The sequence below is a fragment of the Microtus pennsylvanicus genome, chromosome X (assembly GCF_037038515.1).
Source record: "Microtus pennsylvanicus isolate mMicPen1 chromosome X, mMicPen1.hap1, whole genome shotgun sequence".
NCBI classification, from domain to species: Eukaryota; Metazoa; Chordata; class Mammalia; order Rodentia; family Cricetidae; genus Microtus; species Microtus pennsylvanicus.
The window spans coordinates 105457318-105465227 of NC_134601.1; the positions used below are offsets into that span (position 1 = coordinate 105457318).

The window sequence follows — 7910 nt, forward strand, 5'->3', positions numbered from 1 at the left end:
GTAGAATGTGTAAAGTTTCTCCAAGGCTAAGAACATTTTTTTTCTCTTTTCTCATCTGGTACATGTCTGGAATAAATCTGTCATAGAATATTAGTTTGTGATGTGTTATATTTGTTTATACTGTGAAAAATTGTTTAATTATGCAAAGATGGGTTACATTCTTTTATGTTGCATTTATTTAATTCTGTGAAGCTGTGTTACTCTTTGCCTTTCTAAAACAACTGATTGATCTAATAAAGCTGAATGACCAATAGCAAGGCAAAGAAATAATAGGCAGTGTTGGCAGACAGAGAAGAGAAATCTAAGAACAGAAGAAGGAATGAGAAAAAGAGAAGAGAAGGATGCAAGGGACCAACCACGTAGCTACACAGCCAGCCTTGGAGCAAGAAGAAATGTGTATAAAATAGAGAAAGACAAAAGCCCTGAAGCAAAAGGTAGACAAAATAATTTAAGAAAAGTTGTATAGAAATAAGTCAACCTAAGACCTGACATTTATAAGTAATAATAAGACTCCATGTGAATTTATTTGGGAGGTGGGTAGTGGACCCTCCAAAAGAGTAAGAAAATATCAACTACAGAAGTCTCTCTATACAACACTAACTTAAGTTTCTTGAAGTTAAGTTTTACCCCCTTACAGGCAGACTAGTTACATAAATTATTTAGAAATCTAAATGGGAAATCTGTATATATCTCTTATTTATTCATCATTTGGATATTTATTTTTATCAATGTGTTCTTATAGATCCTTATTTTGTGATTTGGTAAAAGAGCAGCACTATTTCATTATTTTATTGTTCAACTTCTTTTGGGTTTGCCATTGGCAATTCTTGTTTAGCTTTGTGATTATATATTTACCTCTTTTTTATTCCCTATAGAAGAGATTGGGTTTCCTGGTTGTTTTATTTATCTTTCACTACTAATACTTTGTTATGTCTATGAGAGTTTCATAGTCAACTTTCAAAATTACTGTTTCAGTTTTGTAAGGAAAGGTTGTTTAAGATTTAAATTTTAGAAACTTACAGTTTTATTTCTAAATAAATTTCATTAACTGTTATACCATTCACTGCAATTTTGACATAAATTTTATTTATTATATAAATAAAGTTGGGAAACTGATTTGTTAGAAACATTGAGTTTTTAGATCCAAAACCACAAAATACATATCTTTTTTTCTTTAATTTCCCTGTGATTTAAAAACAAAAGTTATCAGTATTGTATATTTGACATATTTTATTTGATATTATATCAACATACTTTACTTTTTGTTGTTGTTATAAATGGTATACTATGTTTTATTTGTTAAATTCTATTTTTTATTAAGCAGAATTACTGGGTGTTATAAGTCTCCCTTGTAACTTGTACCATTTTTGAGTTCCATGTTAGTTTCAGAAATTTGCTGCTTGATTGGTTAATTCCTTCTTTGTATATTCTTTTTAGTTATTTCATAACCATTCATCTCTTCCTTCATGTCACATTTATACAACTTCTTTCTTTCTCTTGACTTTGATCCAAAATATGGTTGTTTTAAAAAATCCAAGAAAATTTAAAGAAACCAGAGAGGTAGGTCATGGATCTGGATTGAACACTCAATATTGCTAAAATATCAATTCACTGCAACTTCATCCACATAATCCATAAAATCCGCATCAAAATATCAGTAAATCATTTTGCAGATACTGGGAAGAGAATACTTAGCATTAGTTAGCATTTCCAACACATTTGTATAAGAATGGGTCCTTAGTCACTGTTGTATTGCTGTGAAGTGACATGACCAATGTAATTCTTATAAAAGGAAGCAGTTGACTGGCTGCGTTGCTTACATCTTTAGAAGTATAGTCCATTATGAACATGACAGGAGCATAGCGGCAAACATGGATGTCCTGGCAATCATGATGGTGGAGAAATAGTTAACAGCTACTTTATGACTGGCAAACAAAGAATCATTGTGCCAGGTATGTGCTTTTGAAACATCATCGTCCACCCCAGAGACACATTTACTCTAACAAGGCCACAGATCCTAGTCTTTCTAATCCTTGCAAATGGTTCCACTCCCTGATATAAAAATATATGTGTAGGAATATACTAAGAATTCAAATATGTGAACCTATGGGAGGGAACATTCTTATTCAAACCACCACAAGTTAAATCTTATACCTCATCTGAAAATCAAAGTATTTAGTTTATTTTTTTAATTTAATGCAATGTTAGCTCTAAGGTGTTTAAGACCTACTTTTTATCATTTTAAGTGTGTGTGGGTACAGAGCAGTGGTGACTCACCCTTTTAATACCAGAACTCTGGAGGCAGAGGCAGGCAGATCTCTGTAAGTATGAGTCCACCCTGGTCTACAGAGAGAATTCCAGGATAACCAGGGATACACAGAGAAACCCTGCCACAAAGGAAAAGAGAGAGGAGAGAGGAGAGAGAGAGAGAGAGAGAGAGAGAGAGAGAGAGAGAGAGAGAGAGAATATGTGTGAGATCTCACTGAACTTGAATCTCAACAACTGTCCATACCAGTAGTTCTCAGCCTTCATAATGATGCAAGTATTTAAAACAGTTCCTCATGTTGTGGTGACCCCCAACTATAAAAGTACTTTCATTGCTGTTCTAAAATTTTACCCTTACTACTGACATGAATCATAATTTAAATAGTTTTTTGATATAGATGTTTAATAAATGGTTCATAACTCACAAATTGACAACCTCTGGTGTAGTCTGACCTGTCAGTGAGCTCCAGGTATCCTTTTCTGTAACCTTCCCTAGCATTGGGATTACAAGCATGTGATGTTGTCTGCTTTTTATCTTGAGGACTGTAAATTCAGCTCAGTTCCTCTTACTTGTTCAGTAAGCAATTCTACACTAAGCTATCTCTCTAGCCTGAAAGATGTTCTTTTTTCTTGTTATTATTATTATTACTATTATTTTGAATACTGACCCCAGTTACTTTTCCTTCGTTTCCTCCCAAGCCCTTTCCCCCTTCTACTCTGAACCACCCCCCCCTTCTAATTCTCCATTTCTATTTAGAAAAGGACAAGCCTTCCATGTATATCAACAAAACATGGCATATTGAGTTTCAATAAAACTAAGCACCTTCCTTTTTATTAACACTGAACAAGGCAAATCAATATGAGTAAGAGGTTCCCATAAGCCAGCGAAAGTGCCAGAGATGGTGATGGCCACTTCAGGCTTTATATTCCCTTCTGCTTGAAGTCTTAGCTAGAGTCACCCTTGTAGATCCTGGGAGTTTCCATTGCAATAGGTTTCTACCTCACCCTGAAATGCCCTCCCATCATTTTTGTGGCCTGTCTTTCAGTACTCTCCCCATTAACCCTCACCACAAGATAATTGCTGTTCCATCCCCACTTGGCCATAATTCAACCACAAAAAATGATTATATTTCCCTTCCCATTGCTATCCAAACGTCCCCACTTAAGCTGCCCTTGCTACTTAGCTTCCCTGGATCTGTGGATTGGAACATGGCTATCCTTTACTTTATAGATAATATGTGCTTATGACTGAGTGCATCCCATATTTGTCTTTCTGGGCCTCTATTACCTCACTGAGGATATTTCTTTCTAGCTCCATGATTTCCCTGCAAATTTCATGATTTCATTTTTTTAACAGCTGAGTAAAAGTTCATGTGTAAATGTACCAAATTTTATTTATCCATTAAAGGCTGATTAGCACCTAGGTGTTTCCAGTTTATAGATATTATGAATAAAGTTGCTCAAGTTGTCAAGTCTCCTTATGGGATGATGGAGCATCTTTTGGGTATATGCCCAAAAGTGGTATTAGTGGATCGAGCAGTAGATTGGTTCTCAAATTTCTGAGGAACCACCATATTGAATTTTGAAGTAGTTGTACAAACTTACACTCACTCCAGCAGTGGAGAAATTTTTATTTTGCTCCACATCCTCTCCATCATGAGCAGTCACTTGCGTGTTTAATCTTAGACATTCTGACTGGTGTATGATGGAATCTCAGATTCGTTACATATTTTGGAAATTGGCACTCTGTCAGATGTGAAGATGGAGAAACTCTTTTCCAATTATATAGGATGCTGCTTTGTCCTTTTGATTGTGTTCTTTGCTTTACCGATACTTTTAATTTCATGAGATCCAATTTATTAATAGTCAATATTAATGCATGCTCTATTTGTCTCCTGTTCAGGAAGCAGAGTGCCAATGTGTTCAAGGATATTTCCCACTTTCTATTCTATCATGTTCTATGTATCTAGATTTATGTTGAGGTCTTTTGTAGTTAATGCAGGCTTGTTGTTGCTGGCTGTGATATGAACCTTGTTTCCCAGGGGATAGGGGATGAGAAAATGTCGAGGCAACAACACAGACTCTGAGATATTTCAAAGCAAGTACAGTCTGTTGGTGTGGATTTATCATCCTTGTCAAGTTTGGCATTGAATAAAGCATTGATGGAAGCTGTAAGGATAGAAATGAGCCTGTTTTGTGTTTCAATATCATGGGTGGCTAAGACCCATTTATGAATATCTTCATCTATAAGAGGTGCAATGGCAGTATCGGTGATGGTATTGAGCCCCTCCCAGGCTAGCTATTTAACAAGGATATCTTTGGGAGGGCCAGATGGGATACACTTTTTAACAATGTTGGTGACACAGGTCAAATATTCAGGAAATGGTTCTGCTGCCTGTTGGACAAGATTGTGGAAACACTGTCTTGGGGTATACAGTTTAAGGGTCTTGAAGGCTACATCAGACACTTGTAGGAAATAGGCATGCAGGCCAATCATGGATTGTGATACAGAATCAGTGTATTGTCTATGGCCAATAAGCATGTCTAGGGTGACATTAAGTCCAAATTGCAAATTTGCACGGGTTTGGGTATCTACTGCATCATTATAAACATAGCATCACTGGAGGAAAACTGAGGGGTCAAGGACTGCCTTCAACATGGAGTACCAGTCCTAATGGGTTTAAAGCTGCATGGCCCATTGTCTGAGTACTTGCACAAAATAACTAGAATCAGACAGAGCAGCATCAATCACTCTTGCACACCGTGGTATGGCTCCCAGGCTGCTCCTAGCCCTGCTGCAACTAGGAGGGCACATTTCTGACAAAGGCAACATCATTGGAGCCTCCAGACTCCACAGTGATTGGATGCACTCAGAAGTGCTCAAGCATATTGAAAATGGACTGTATCCACAGATGTTTGACCTGGAAGTGACTCTCCTCATTCACTGACAAACACAGATGCTTGGTCCTGCCATGGAAGTTGAAAGTGAGGACATATTCACCATATCTATTCTCACTCTTACCTACCAGGAAGTCACCATGTGAGTCAGTGCTTCCTTCCAGCCTTGGGTCAACAAAGCATGCCATGGAAATGGGGATATCCTGAGAGGCATTGATCCCCCTCAACACCCTCTGACTCTCCTGGAACAGGAATGTCCTTGTGGCTGCTTCTGGAGTATCCATGGGAGGGTAGGGGGCTGATCGGAGATTAACTGTCCCTTACATAATGCAAATGCGATGGGGCAATTCTAGGGGAATCAGTTCCATTGAGTCAACGTGGGAGGCAGCAATGGAGGCAGAACTAGGGGAGAAGGATGCTGAAGGCCAGTCAAAAGGGCCCCCATAAGCCTCCTATGACAGGTGATCATTACTTTCTTTGGATCTCAGCAGCAGATCCTGGCTGAGAAGACTCCTTGAATGATTCAGGCAGGGGAAAATCAGACTGTCTGTGTTATCCTTTGTGAGGAAGGAGGTCCCAGGGGTCAGACAAAGGGTCATAGGATATGGGGCTGATAACAGGGAAGGGTCCTGGGCTTAGGCGCTTCTGGATGTCAGGCAACCAGGCCTTCACATGAAGTGCATCAGGTGTCTCCAGAATGTTCTCTGAAGGGCCTTCTAATTTTACTACAAATGTGTTCTTCTTGTCAGGCATCTCTAGGGCTATGGCTGTGTGGACATCAATGATAGTAGAACAGGGAATGTTGAGTTTGGCCTGAGATGCCTTGGCTGATATGAAATACTCTAAGTGACTTCTGCCTCCTCCTTCTCTTTCACTTAAGAGCAGTAGGTGACACTTCTGTCACTGAGGCTGCCCCCTTCCCCCTAAGGTTAGCCCAGTCATCTCTCCTCCATGACCCACTTTTGCTGGGTCAGGGTCAGCTTCTTCAGCCCCCACAAAACTGAGCATCTATTCTCTCTGTCCTATTCCTGCTCTGTCTTTCAAGGATCCCCCTCCATGACTCAGTCTCAGCCTCTCAGAGTGGTGAGTTCATCTCTCTCCCCAGGGGATGTACCATCATTAGCCAATCCCCTACCACTTGTTCCAGCATGACCAGAGGAGCTGGAGTTGCTGTTTCCACCTAGGACTGGAGGGCCTGGTTTGATCTCCAGAAGTCTAGCTGGGGTGGAAGTATCAATGACCCCCTTGACATTACAGGATACCTCTTACAGTACTTCTGACTGAGAAACCCACTCAATGGATGAAAAAGTATTTCTTGAGCTTTGACGTTGAGGATTATGTAGAGGTAGAAGAGACTGAAGAAGGAAAAGGGCCAGCTAGGTCCTCAGAAGATAGAGATGGGCCCAACCCAATCAGGGCTCCACCCACACTGCAGATGTCAAGGTACAAGTCATATGGTGATGCAATCTCCACACCAGGGCTCAATGGGGCCAAAAAAGTTGGGAAGAACATGGTGGCCTGGGCCACCTCAGCTTCAAAGTGCTGTAGAAAAAGCTCAGCAAAACATCCAGAAAAGGCAGCTTCTGCTCTAGTCTCTGTATATTTTGGGTGGGAGGTGAGGTAATGGGCAAGATCCAGGGCAGCAGCCCTCTCAAGGTGCTCACAGAACTCTTGCCAACTTGGGGGAGAGGGTGGTAGCAGCACTGGCAGAGAATGGAAGGCTCCATTCCTCCTTGGAAGGGACACCATTCATGATGAGCCCCATTAAAAGCCTGTGAGGAGCAGAAGCAAAGAAGAAGGCAGTCAGAAGACATGGGGTGAGCAGCAACAAATTAATCTCAGACCCCATGCTCAGCTCCAGGGACAAGCTAGTGGAAGTAGTTTCTATCTAAGGAAAATGTTGCAATCTCAAACGGGAAAAGAGACTCACCCACAGTTGAACAGCTAAAGCCTTTTTGTGAATTAAGAGAATGGCCACCACACTAATGGCTCTTAACTGATAATCATGTAATTGGATTAATTAAGAGAGACTAGGAGAGGACGTGCAACATTTTACACTCCATAGAGTAGTCAGACTCCCAGTAAAGCAAGGGAGCCTTCAGACAATCCCAGAGAGTGGCTCCAGAAATAAGTCATCCGTCACTCTTAGGATGTGAAGGTGTCTGTGTGCAGACAAGGACAGAAGAGAAAGGGAAAGTAGTGTTTGTGGACTGAGTGTGCTGCTAAAGTGAGGAACTTCTATGGTTTGCTAGGCCACAGCCATATGCTCATACAGTGTCTCCAGGTGAAAAAGATCTGGCAGAGAGTCCTTTATTGGTTCTAACTCCTGGGTGGTAAGCCCTTATGTGGAGGTACCTGCAAGAACTGAGTCATGATGGAGAGTTCCTAACCAGGAAGACAAACATGGGAAACAAAAGAAAATATAGGGATAGGAAAGAAAACCCCAAGTCATCAAGATTTTAGGAATATAAAATAGGGGTCAACTCACCAAAACCACCCAAAGGGGGTGAACTCAAAATGCTGGCAGAGAGTTAGGATGGGGACATGCAGCCAGGCCAGCAAGCAAGCAAGGAAAATGCCCAAAAGAGAATAAGGAGGACAGAAAAAGCTGGCAAAAAAAGACCATCCACATCTGTTGTTAGTTGTAGTTTTACAGGATTATTGCTGTTGCCTGTTGTGCAATCCCTATTTCCTAGGGGGCAGGGTGTGAGAAGACAAGGAGCCAATGATACAGACTCCTAGAGATT

At 40.4% G+C, this 7910-nt stretch overlaps 1 pseudogene; it reads right to left on the minus strand.

The window, feature by feature from the left end:
* Positions 1 to 5009: 5009 nt before the first annotated feature.
* LOC142841614 (SH2B adapter protein 1 pseudogene) lies at positions 5010 to 6912 on the minus strand (annotated as a pseudogene).
* Between the last annotated feature and the right edge of the window lie 998 nt (positions 6913 to 7910).